Source organism: Piliocolobus tephrosceles, unplaced genomic scaffold (genome assembly GCF_002776525.5).
Source record: "Piliocolobus tephrosceles isolate RC106 unplaced genomic scaffold, ASM277652v3 unscaffolded_44081, whole genome shotgun sequence".
In the NCBI taxonomy this organism is placed as follows: Eukaryota; Metazoa; Chordata; class Mammalia; order Primates; family Cercopithecidae; genus Piliocolobus; species Piliocolobus tephrosceles.
Window position 1 is genome coordinate 1 of NW_022328845.1, and position 12,669 is coordinate 12,669.

The window sequence follows — 12,669 nt, forward strand, 5'->3', positions numbered from 1 at the left end:
TTTTTTTTGTGGTTGGTGGGTGATGATCCATCTCTTAGAATGTAGGTTCCCATTCATTTATCAAGTATTTATTGAGCACCTACCATGTATCAGCTGCTGCTCTAGGCACTGAGGATACAGCAGTGAACAAAACAGATGGTAGAATGACTTTCTAGGAGCCAGAGAGCCTGAGGCTCTAACAGGCACTGAAGAAACAGTGCAGATGCTAAGTTGTGAGCGCTGTGCGGCTCGAAGCTGGGAACCTGTGAAGGTTTTACTAACAAGTTATTGATGACAGCAGGCACAGCAGTGTTGATGACGATGGCCACAGCAGGAGCCAGATAAACTCCCGATAAACCTCTCACTGCTGAACCAAGAGGAGGAGCCGTGGCCTGTGACAGGCAGAGGAGAACCGAGATGCCCCCACCCCATGCCAGCCCAAATAACTGGCTCCCCCAGCCCTCGCAACTCATGCCAGCTGGAGGGCTGCAGGTCCCAGCCAGGCCAAGACACAGGCTGGGCGCCAGTCACCCTTCCCCCATCTGGGAGCCAGAACTAGAGTCTTCTTCCCAGACTCAGGACAGGTGAGGCTTCCCAGCACAGGTGTCCCTGACAGCGTGTCTGTGTGAGAGAGTGAGGAGAGGGGGCACAGCCAAGTGGGAGCCCCTGGCACAGGGGGCAGAAGGAACAAAGGCTTAAGCGCTGCTGCAGGGTCCTGGGCCGCTCAGCACCAGGGGCATACGCTGCAGAGGCCGCGGCCAGAATGGATCTCCTCTTCACCAATCTGAGGGCTGCCCACACTAGAGAGGTTCTAGATATTTGGAGAGTCGCTGGTGGGTCAGGGGAAATGGAGAAGAGGGAGAGTGAGAAACAAAACTTGCCAAGACCCATTGGATGCATCTGGGAAAGAGGCAAGAGCCCAGGCGAGGCTCCCTCTGCACTGCCCATGCCTTGCCACCAACCCACCCCAGGAACTTGCACCACACCCCCGCCCCGCATACAGGCGCACATCCTCTCCCCTTGATGAACAGATGCCCCTTCTAGACACACCCATTGAGCTACTAGGAATGGTGAGAGTATACTTGCATGACGTGGCCATACACACATGACCAGAGACTGTGGCCCAGGCTCGAAGAGTGAAGCCTGGGTAATTGGCAGGGAGACATGCGCACATCTCCCACCTGGAGCAGCCGGAATGGGCCATCACCCCACAGGCTTTAGGGCTCTGGGAAGAGAAGGGTAATCTGGGAGGAGGCCAGAAGGCAGATGGAGGGTTAGGATGATGGAGTCAGCGACATAGGCTGGCCACCCCCACTTGGCCCCGCATTGCTCTTGATAGCAGTGCATCCAAGAGCTCAAGGTAGGGTTGGGACTTGGGCCACTCTGCAGGAAGTGTGGGTGGATGCATCTCTGCTTTCCGTCTCAGTGTAAGGAGGACAGCTGGCTTCTCGATGCCCTCAGCCCCTGGGCTGAGAACCTGGGCCCTCTGAGGTGCTTCTGTGTCTGGGGTGGGCCCTGTGGCTCACCTGATTCTCTCCACACCCCGCTGTGAGATGAGTGCTGCTCTCTTCTGCCCTACATCCCCAAGAGCCCCTGGAGAGATCTACTGCCCATCTTCTCCAAAGAACGCGCAAGGAGAGCCCTGCCCCAAGTCCAAGCTGCAATTCTGCAAGAGCTTTCCGGGGCCTGGGGCACCTCGAGGCAGGTCCTGGAGAGAAGGAAAGCAGACCCCGCACAGCGTCCCCATTGCTCCTCCCTCGACGAGCCCTGGCCACGAGCAGGGTGTCTCCTCTCTGTCACAGTCCTCCGCCTCCTGCCTTGGTCAGCCCCCAGTCCTCTCCCGAACCTGGTGCCGGTCCAGAGCCAGCTGGAGGGCACGCTTCAAGGTCTCCACGTTGTTCAGAACATTGTATCGACTCAGGGCCACCAGCCGATCAAAGTCCTGGGGCTCGTAGGTGAAGTTCATCATGCCATAGGGGGTGTCTGGCCTGTTGATGACAAAGTCCCCAAAGGCCTTCTCCTCAGCTGTTTGTCGCTCCACACCTGTGGGTGGGGGAAGCAGAGAAGCCAGGCTGGAGCCCTCTGTGGAACTGGTCAGTACAGCCCAGAAGTCTTCCTTGTGCAGGACACCTGGATGGCTCCATTCAGGCCCTGCTTGGGCCACATCTCAGCTCTCAAAGCCACCAGGAGGGGCTGGCCCCATGTGAACGCTGAGACCCAGGCAGCAGAGGGCCGCAGGGGACAGCTCAGGCCAACCAGGAGGCGCACTTAGCAACATTCTCCAGGGAACCCACCCTCAGAACAGCATCCCGTCACCATCCCAGGGCTCTGTGGGTCAGTCCCAGGCCTGGAGCTTCCCTTACCTGGGGCCAGGTGTGTGCGGAAGGTACGGTTGACAAGGGGGAAGTGCAGCACGATGGGGGAGCGGGGGTCCTCAGCCTTGGCAAACAGATAGCACTCACGGGCCTCCTCCATGTCTTCAGGGCCCACCTCGATGCTAGGGAAGGGGATTCCTCGGTCCAGGCAGTACTTCTCTGTCATCTTCAAGACCTTAGCAGGGGCAAACCTCTGACTCTGCCTCTCCTCCACCTGGCCACTCCCCGCTGCCCTGGACTCACACACACCCAGACTTCAATGCCAGCTCTGCTTCTGACTAGCTGAGTGACTTCAGGCAGGTGACAGCTCCTTTCTGAGCTGGTTTCTCATGTGTAAAATAAAAAATTTTTAAATTCCAGGCTGGGCATGGTGGCTCATGTCTGTAATCCCAGCACTTTGGGAGGCCGAGGCTGGCAGATCATGGGGTCAAGAGATCAAGACCACCCTGGCCAACATGGTGAAATCCTGTCTCTGCTAAAAATACAAAAATTAGCTGGGTATGGTGGTGTGTGCCTATAGTCCCAGCTATACGGGAGGCTGAGGCAGGAGAATCATTTGAACCTAGGAGGCAGAGGTTGCAGTGAGCCAAGATCACACCACTGCACTCCAGCCTGGTGACAGAGCAAGACTTCGTCTAAAAAAAAAAAAGCTCCCCTATCTAGTGGGGTTGTGAAGATTAACAATAATCAGTCATGATCAACAATCAATCATGCACTGCCTCAACAGCATTCCTCCCCAGAAGCACCGTGGTCTTCTCTCACCCCATCTGCTCCCTATCAGAGGCCAATGTCAGTTTCACAAGGTGGACACGCGACAATCACAGAAGGTTCATGTCAGAAGAGGCTTTGTCAATCCCCAATCAATCCCAGGCTCTCACTGGACCCAGGACAAGGAGGAGACCAAAGAAGGAAGGGCTGCTCGAGCAGCACCACCAGCACCCACATGGGAACGGGGGCCTCCGTCCACCACCCAGCAGAGTTGGAGGGACTTGCTGCAGGGCTTCAGCATCAGAGAGGACCCTCATGGCTCTGTTGTTACCGTGGTAACAAAGGGGCCACAGACTCGGGTCCAAGCTGGAGTGGGGAACTCTGTCATGAACGGGCAGAGTCTAGAACTGGGGGGTCTCCTATGGATGAGGTTAGAAGATTCCTGGGGACCCGCTTTGGTCTCCTCTTCCCACGCCCACCACCATCTCAGCAATTCTCCTGCAACTGGGAGACCTGTGCTGCCAACAGCGTTCAAAAGGCAGCCCCTCACACACAGAGTAGAACCCAGGCTGTCCACAAAGGGCAACCCCCACACACCCAGCCAGTCTCCCTCACCAGAGCCTTCCCTCCCCTCCTCTCCTCCCTCACCCTCTCTGTCCACTCACTGAAGGTGCTCCCCACATCCCTGCCTCCAGCTCACCTCAAAAGGAGCTTCCAAGGAATAGTCAAAGGACAGAATGAGGTCCACCGCTCTCTGAGGCCGCAGAGCCAGTGGGAACGGAGAGTTGATGGCAAAGCCTCCGTCCACCAGGTACAGGCAGTCCCGCATCGGGGTGAGCTGGTTGGGGAAGGCGTCTGGGTGTGTGTCTGCAAGGAACCCACGTGTATGCACGGGGACAATGCAGTTGCTCTTGCTAGCAACCCCTTCTGTATTTGCATTCACACTTGCCTTCTCTCTGTAGAGTTCTCTCTGACAGCCACGGAGTCTCCCACCCCAAGCCCTCGGCCCCACCTTCCAACTTCCAGCAGTACTTAGAGTCGCTCCGCATCAGCCCATAGGCAGCAGGAGACCACACCTCAATCCCCAGCCCAAAGCCAGCACTGGCCCCAGTGAACCAGAGATGCAGGCAGGAAGGGAAGCCCCCCATCTCCCACCCAGGGCAGCACTCACCTTTCCAGGCCACGAACTCTCTGCCAGCCACATAGTCCTTGTGCAAGCAGAGACCCCGGGTGAAGTGAAAGCTCTGGGCAGAAGTGAGGCGGGAGGTGAATATGTCCAGCACAGCCTGGGAGAAGGGCCCCTGCGGGGTAAGGAGCCTTGTTCACAGCCTCGATGGGTTGTGCGGCTGAGGCTTCTGGCAGTCATCTAGACGGGGTGGGACAGCGAACTAGAGACAGAAGTGGCATCCTCCTGTGCCCAGTGGTCCTTATAGTTCAGGGGTGCCCTTCCTCAACACGGAGCCCTGCCCACATCCCTCCTCCTCCCCGACCCCACCTCCCAGGCCTCTGACCGATGCTTCATCGAACCACTTTGAAACGACTTTTTCTTTTGTATCTTCTATGTTTTGTAAACTGCCTATAACATTGTATTTACTAAATAGTAATTTATCTTCCACCCTTTCAAAAATAAAGTTTGAGTCTACAGCTACCAATCAGAACTTCGTCCATTAAACAGTGACCGAGCAGTTACTATGCCTGGCACTGCGCTAGGCACGAGGGCTGTGAAGGTGAACGGGGCCTGCGCTGGCCCTCCCAAGTGCACAGCCTACTTGTGGGGAAAGCCACACAAAGAGAGAATAGATGATGACAAAGCCCCGGGGTAAGGATGACAAGGATGTGCACATGGTCCTAGGGGACCATGGTGGTAAGATTCTCAGGCAGGCCGGGCGCAGTGGCTCATGCCTGTAATCCCAGCACTTTGGGAGGCCGAGACGGGCAGATCACGAGGTCAGGAGATCGAGACCATCCCGGCTAACATGGTGAAACCCCGTCTCTACTAAAATACAAAAAACAAAATTAGCCGGGTGTGGTGGCAGGCGCCTGTAGTGCCGGCTACTCGGAGGCTGAGGCAGGAGAATGGCGTGAACCTGGGAGGCGGAGCTTGCAGTGAGCTGAGATCGCGCCACCGCACTCCAGCCTGGGCGACAGAGCGAGACTCCGTCTCAAAAAAAAAAAAAAATTCTCAGGCATTGTGGAGGGATGGAGTGCAAAAGGGATGTCTGACAAAATGACATCTGAGCTGAACTGAAGAACGGGGGAAAAGTGATCCAGGGGAGAAAGGCGGGAAAGGTGCTCTGCACCGTGGGGCTCCCATGAGCCATTTAAGGACCAGACTGAAGAGGAGCCACTCAAGAAGGGTGGACAGAGTATCAGCCCGATACCCAGTAGTCCTGCACCGAGTGGACCTAATCGGATCCCAGAACAGAGAACTCAGAGGTGTGGCTTGATGACACCTCTGGACCTCTAGAGACCCTAAGCTAGAGGTCATTTCCTCAGGACTTCCCCGAATCCAGTGGGACAGCCAAGTCCTTCTCTGTCCCGTCCCTCATTCTTTGTGTCTCTACCAGGGCCCCGTTGCTGGAATGTGGTGTGGGAGGGGCTCGGGGTCACTTCCCTCACCTGTGATATTCACACTGCCTCTGTACCACTCCAGGAAGCTGAGGCCCGAGCCCGCAGTCTTTAGGAAGATCTCATCCAGGCTGGTGGCAAAGGCGCTGCCCCACACACCTAAGGAGACAGGCAGGGCCCCACCCCATGTCAGTCAGGGCCTGGCCCCGGCACCTGCCTGTCCCCAGCCCTCCAGCCTCGACTCACCTTGCAGGTAGCAATCGTCCCATGAAAAGCTCTGAGCCAAAGAGCTCGGTGGGAACATAAGCCCCGTACTTGGGGAAGCTGACCTCGTAGGGTGTGAACTCGCACCACTCTAGGGACCGAGTAAAGGGAAAGTCACCAGGGGCTTCCCACCACAGTGCTTGTGCCCAAGCAGGAATCTTAGCCTTGCCAACGACAGGAAGCAGCAGCCCTGCTGTGCTCCAAGGTGCCCGTGTGCAACCACCTCCTCTGGGCACCCTGATCACCCCGTTCTCTCACCCCCTCCTCCCCACCTCCTCTACCTCCTTCCTTCGTCACCACAACCAGGCACCTGCAAAATCTTCCCCACTCATGTTGGTGCGGACGTTGACGCTGGTGTAAATGGGGTAAGGGTTCTGACCCTGGCGGACCGCCTCCTGTTGGTCAGACAGCTTGGCAGGGTTCTCCTGGGCAGGAAAGAAGGGAGGCAGCTTGGCCTTTTGGGAGTTCCATTCCCATCCCTGTGGCCTGGGGCCGGCACCCTGCAGCGTGTGGCATGCCCACAAGAGAGGCTTTGGTTCGCCAAGGCCAGCGCTCTAAGGACAGCTCTCTGAGGGACAGGTTTCAGGCCGCAGCCAAGGGGAGCCCACTGTGGGTCTGTATAATTCCAGGGACTATGGGAACACCCTCCCTCCTTCTTTACTATTCAAAACAGCGTATCAGGACACCAGGAAGTCAGGGTGATGTTGCTAAAGGAATCCTTGAAAAGCCAGTCCAATTTCTTTAAAATTTAAATGACTAAGAAATGTAGATGATTTACTGAGAAATGAGAAATCACTTGTGATATCCATCCACACCTGATCGCCACACACGGGGTGGTGGGGAGCAGCTCCGCGTCTTATCGCCTGGAACTGCAGCTGGGTCTGAAGTGCCAGGAGCAGCCAGGTGGAGTGAATTACGGCCGAATTGACTGAGGAGTGGGTGTGGTGCTGGGCCTCACATCCAGGTGTGGGCTGAAATCTCTTCCAAAAAATCCTGAGACCAACTAAAATCAGTACCTCTGGAAGCGGGGCCCAGCCATGGGTGTGTTTGCAAAGCTGTGCCGGGGATTCTAATATGCAGCCAGAGCTGAGCGCTGCGGACCAGCCTCCTGCTCCCCAGGGGTTAGGAGCTAGGGAGGCAAAGTGCTGCCAGCCCACCCTGGAGTCTTACTCCTGGCCCCAGGGGAGCTGAGACGTCAGAAACAGCTTTGTAAATCAGATCTGAGCCTGAGGGACGAGGCAGAAGCAAGGGCGGGTGGAAGGAGTGGAGAGGAGCCTGTGTATTTCCTTCTGGCTCTTCTCTCACCTCCTGGTACAGGAAATACTCCACAAGGAGGCCCCAGAGGTCGACGAGCGACATGCTGTGGCCACTGCGCTCCCGGACCCCCAGTTCCTGAGTGTAGTACTGCAGCCGCTCCGTGGACAAAGCTCCCATCTTACTGCTGCAGACGTGAACCTGGGCACGTTCCATGGGGCCCTGCAAGGCCACCTGGGACCAGGCTGGGTCCCTGTAGAGTGTGGAGATGCACCTGCGGATGGGGGGTGTGCCTGAGTCAGGGGCAGGAGAGCACAGCCATGGGAGAGGGGGGGTGCAGAGTCTGTGAGTGGCCCTCCACCCCCGTTACTTGCCCATGCTGCCCTGCAAGCAACCCCACTCAAAGGGGCGCTTGGGACTCAGCCTCTTCCTGCCCCGCCTAATCCCCTTGGAGGCAGGATCCCAGCCCCTCAGGGACTCCTTCAGATCACCAGGTCCCAACCCCACCCTCTGTGGGGTCTCCTTTACCCTGTGCCCTGCCCCCACCTCACTTACCAGGCGGACCCAGAGATCCCACTCAGGTAGGTCACAGTGTCTAGCAGGCCGAGCTCCTGCAACCCTGCCAGGCTGCCGTACAGAGAAGACATGGCTCGGGTTCCACCCCCGGAACCCAACACAGCCACTACAGGAACCTGGGTACAATAGTAAAAGGAAAACGACTCCGACTACTACCGTCATTTACATATTACAGGTAATGCCTATACATGTTGGACATTATTCTAAGAGCCTTACACGTATTATCTCATTGAATCCTCACAGCAACCCAGTGAGAACCCCATTTTCCAGATGAGGAAACTGAGGCACGGGATGGTGAAATAATGTGCCCACGATCATACAGTTATCAAGTGATGAGCTCTCACACCTAAGCTGTATGGCTCCAGAGACAGCCCTTCACCATTCGATCTGCAAGATATAGACCTGGAAGGTACATCTGATTCCCCAAAATCAGCTGCGGCAGGTTCCTCTCAACCGTGGCACTCTTGATATTCCTGACCAGGTAGCTCTTTGCTGGTGGGGACTGTCCTGTGTGTTGTGGGACGTTTAGCAGCATTTCTGGCCGCCTCTACCCGGTAGAAGCCAGCAGCCTCCCTCCACCTCCCCTTTCCCCAGCAGCAACAATGAAATCCATCTCTACACACGGACAAATGTCCCCAGGGGTGCGGTGGGGAGGAACTAAATTGTGCCCCGTTGAGCACCACTGAGCTAAAGTGACAAAGGCCAGCAAGCAGCCTAGACCTGCCCCCAGACACCAAAGGGGCCCCGAGGTTTTAAGGTCTCCTCAGGGTCGGAGGTGCCTGAATGGTCAGAGTCGATGCTTTCGGCTGCTTAGCTTTCCCACTAAGACTTGGCTCATTCCACTCTGGATTTTTGGCTCTTTTCCCTGTTCTCTTTTCTTCTCTTGTCTTGAAAAAAATGTTCCCTGGCCACTGCTCACGGAAGGCGCTGTTGCTTCAGAGTGCTGGATGAGACAGAGCAGAGACACCTAGCACAGAGCGGGCACACATATTGCCCGAATGAACACGCACTGGGCCACAGTGACAGCGTCTCCTGAGGACTCAGGCAGCCAGGAGGAAGCCGGCAGCCTGTTCCTGACCCCCCATAAGTCCCTCTCTCAGCACTCCTTTCCTCCTGCCTCCCAGCCACAGGCTGGCTATCTCTAAACCCAGAGGATCCCAGGGACCCCCAAGCTCCACATCCCTTTGCTCATGTTACGGACTCAACTGTCCCCCTCCAAATTCCTGTGTTGGAGCCCTAACCCCCAACGCGACAGTATTTGGAAATAGGGCCTACAAGGAGGTGATAAAGGTGAAGTGGGTAAGGGCCTTCAACTGACAGGACTGGGGTCCTTAGAAGAGGAGGAGGAGACCCCAAGGCGTACACTCTGCACACACGCACAGAGGAAGGGCCACGTGAGGACACGGCGAGACAGCTCCACTAGGAAGAGGAGAGGGGCCCGAGCAGAAACCAGCCCTGATGACGGCACCTTCGTCTTGGACTTCCAGCCTCCAGAATGGAGAGAAGTCATTTCTGTCATTTAAGCCACCTGGTCTGTGGGGTTCTGTTACGGCAGTCCATGCAGACCAAGACATCCAGCTTTGGCCAGGGCTGTTCGGCCCTCGTCCCATACGGGGTCCTGGCTCTGCCGATGGTGTCCATCAGCTCAGGCGAACAGGCCAACCTCCTCTGGCCCCTCTTAGCCATGCTGGTCCTCTCAAGGGAAGAGGCTCGATTTGGTCCTAGCAGCTCTGGGGTCCAGCTCCTCCTCCATTCCGTACCTGGCCACTGTCCGGAGCCTCACTCAATCCCAGCACCTGCTGCAGGGCCTTGGCCACGACCTGCTTCCTCCTGTCCAGAAACTCCTGCTCCCCGTGGCAGAGGTCAAAGCCAAGGCGTAGGTCTAGGTCCCCGGAGCTGCCTCACGTGGGGTGGGGGCGGGGGGATTCTGGGTGACTGTCCGGTGGAGGAGAGCCCTGGGCCCAGCCCGGGTCTTTCACAGGAGCAGGTCCAAGGGTTCCGCCCACCAGCATCAGAACCGCGGAGGGAAAGGTGTCACCCCCACCCCACAGCCTGAGCTTCTGGGGCAAGAGAGTGGAGCACGTTGGGGCGTGTCCCCACACTTCTAGCCCAGCCCCAAGAGGCCTTCTGCCTGGAGTCCCACTCACCTCATTTCCACCTTCACACTCAGAGCCACCTCCTGGCCCTGAAAGACACAGCAGCCTCGACCCTGAGCTCTCTGCGCAGGATCCTCCCAGGGACGTGGCTCCCCACCTGCAGCCCCTGTGGCCGTCACTGGCCCGACGCGGACAACCTCACTGAGCTCTGGGCTGACCTGATCCAGCCACCCTCTTGGGTCCCTCCTCCAGACCTCTCTTGGTGGTCACAGAGAGCAGGCAGGGGTCCCTCGGGCACCCAGACAGAGCCTTACCTCCCCCAGGGCCACAGAACACTGTTCCTCCTGGCCTGGGGGCAGAGAGGAGAGCAGGATGCCCCCCTGGCCCAGCTTGCTGGTCTGAGCCTCCAGCTCCGCGCTGGGGTCGCTCTGCGGAGAAGAAAACAGCTAAGAAGCTCTCCAGCGGGGAAGAAAAGGCTCCCCCAGCCTGGCCCTGGAACGCCAGTCTGGGCTGAGTTGGATCTACTGACCGTCCTGGCGGCACACTCACCTGCACAGCCGAGAGCTGCTCCATCAGCTCCACGTGTAGCCTGGAGCTCAGCACTGGGTTCACATGGAAGGTAAAGGTGGGTTGGAGGCCTGGCTCTGTGGGAGGCTGCAGGGGCAAGAGCTGTGGCTTCTCGTAGGCCCCAGGCACTGTCAGCAGGAGCTGCCGAGAGCCTGAGAGCAGAAGGCCCAGGTGGGTGTGCAGGTGAGGGGGTGGGTCTGTGTCTGTGCAGCTTATGCTGGCAGCACCCCAACAGCAACTCCTCCCTTCTCTTCCCCCTAGGAAATGCCAACTCCTCTCGCCCTGCTCTTTCTCGAACGCGGCTCACAGAGAAAGCCTCCGGAAGGACTCAGGGCCTCTAGCCTGCCCTGGTCAGAACTGGAACTCGGGGAAGGGTGGGAAGCACACAAATGCCTGGAGGGGAAGGCAGGGAATGGGGAGGGAGAGGGGCCCTGCCCAGAGCCTGTGGGGCTGATGATTTGAGCTGATTCTATGTTTATTATAAGAATGAGCAGGCCAGGCGCGGTGGCTCACGCCTGTAATCCCAGCACTTTGGGAGGCCGAGGCAGGCGGATCATGAGGTCAAGAGATCGAGACCATCCTGGTGAATATGGTGAAACCCCGTCTCTAATAAAAATACAAAAAATTAGCCTGTCATGGTGGTGGGCACCTGTAGTCCCAGCTTCTCGGGAGGCTGAGGCAGGAGAATGGCGTGAACCTGGGAGGCGGAGCTTGCAGTGAGCCGAGATTGCATCACTGCACTCCAGCCTGGGCGACAGAGCGAGATTCTGTCTCAAAAAAAAAAGAACGAGCAGTTTTCAGGCAGTGGTTTCCCCCTTGCCCCACTTCAGGCTCTTTGCTCATTGTGTTGGATGTTTGTGGCCCAGGAGAAAACCAGTAGGCTGCAAGTTGTTCTGGCCTTTGTTTCCAAGTGTAGAACGCTGGGAGAGGAAGGTTTGTAGAGGTGGGACGAGGAAGAATGGGATGCGTGGATACAGAGAGATGCACGTCCTGGAGGAGCGGCAGAGGGCAAGCCCAGGCTGGAAGGTGAGGCCCAGGCTGGGAGGAGTGAGGGGGCAGGCTTGTAGGCTTCAGAGCTCCCTGCCCAGCTTCCCAGCAGCTTTCTGGGGAGGAGGCCAGACCCCAGAGAGAAATGACTGCACATGACATCCAGGCAGAGGGGGCCACAGACAGCCTCCCAGGAGTCCCAGCCCCTAACACAACGTGGAAGAACCAGAGACGTAAAGTATGCGAGGACAGCAGACACTGAGGGATCAGAGGAGTCCCTGCCCTGCAGCCCCTCCTTGCACTAGATGAGGCGCAGAGACTCGACATGACCAAGTGTGGGAAGGGAATTCAAGAACATAAGGAAAGTGATATTTTATTCATGCCAAGGCCTATGGACTGAGATGGAGACGTGCTATTCATAAGAAGAAGCCGTGTAATCCGTGGTTGAGAGAACCGGAGTGTCACCGACCTGGGTTTGACCCTGGCTCTACTACTTACTGGCTGTGTGCCCGGGAGCAAATGTCTTCTTTGGGCCTCAGCCTCATGAATGAGAGGCTATTCTAATTGTGCCTGCTTTACAAGGTTGGTAGGAGGATTATAAGACACATTAAAATGCTTAGCCCAGGGCCTGCCTCAGAGTGAGCGCTCAGGGTTCCCTGGGCAGGACTCACCCTGCAGGCTCAGGCTGTCAGCCCTGGAAGGGGCCTTCCCTGTCACACAGCCACCACTGCTGTCCCACATCTGGACTCCCCTGGCTGGGTGGCTGCCCTCTGTGGTACTGGGTTTGACAGCCCCCGTTCTTCATTTCCCCTGTATTCTCACTGCCGTGTGATTTCAGCTCCTCCCACTAAAGAGGTCAACTATATTCCCTACCCTCCAGCTTTGAGTTCAACCCTGTTTGGGCCAGTAACATGTTAGGGAGCAGCCAGGATGTGACCAGGCTTAACAAGCCTTTGTTCAGTTGGGCTTGCTCTCTTGGGCCTCTGCTGATGCCTTGAGAACACGCCCAGGCTAATGGGCTTGTCACAGGAGGCAGAGGAGAGACACATGGCACAGGGCTGGGCCACCCCCCGCCAAGCCCAGCCCGGCCCGGCTGACCACCGGGTGTGTGAGCCGAATAAACGCTGCTTGTATGCCACTGAGATCATGTGGGTGTTTGTTGCAGAGCAACAGTTGGGCGGATACAACCTCTTTGCTCGAATACTTCCAGGGACAGGTAGGTCGTTCACTGCCTCCCGGGGCTTCCATCCCATGTGAGTTAGTCGGCTTTGAGCAATGGAAACTGTAAGAGCTTC

General features: G+C 57.2%; 1 pseudogene across 1 annotated transcript; it reads right to left on the bottom strand.

Moving 5' to 3' along the window:
* Window positions 1-1,035: 1,035 nt before the first annotated feature.
* Window positions 1,036-10,539, bottom strand: LOC113224233 (annotated as a pseudogene). The gene is made up of 13 exons (XR_003309096.1): window positions 10,370-10,539; window positions 10,135-10,248; window positions 9,872-9,909; window positions 9,485-9,620; window positions 7,704-7,840; window positions 7,200-7,422; window positions 6,205-6,319; window positions 5,877-5,985; window positions 5,682-5,830; window positions 4,234-4,428; window positions 3,763-3,929; window positions 2,343-2,529; window positions 1,036-2,022 (listed from the first exon to the last, which is right to left on the bottom strand). The product of XR_003309096.1 is annotated as a cytosolic phospholipase A2 zeta-like (transcript).
* Window positions 10,540-12,669: the final 2,130 nt, after the last annotated feature.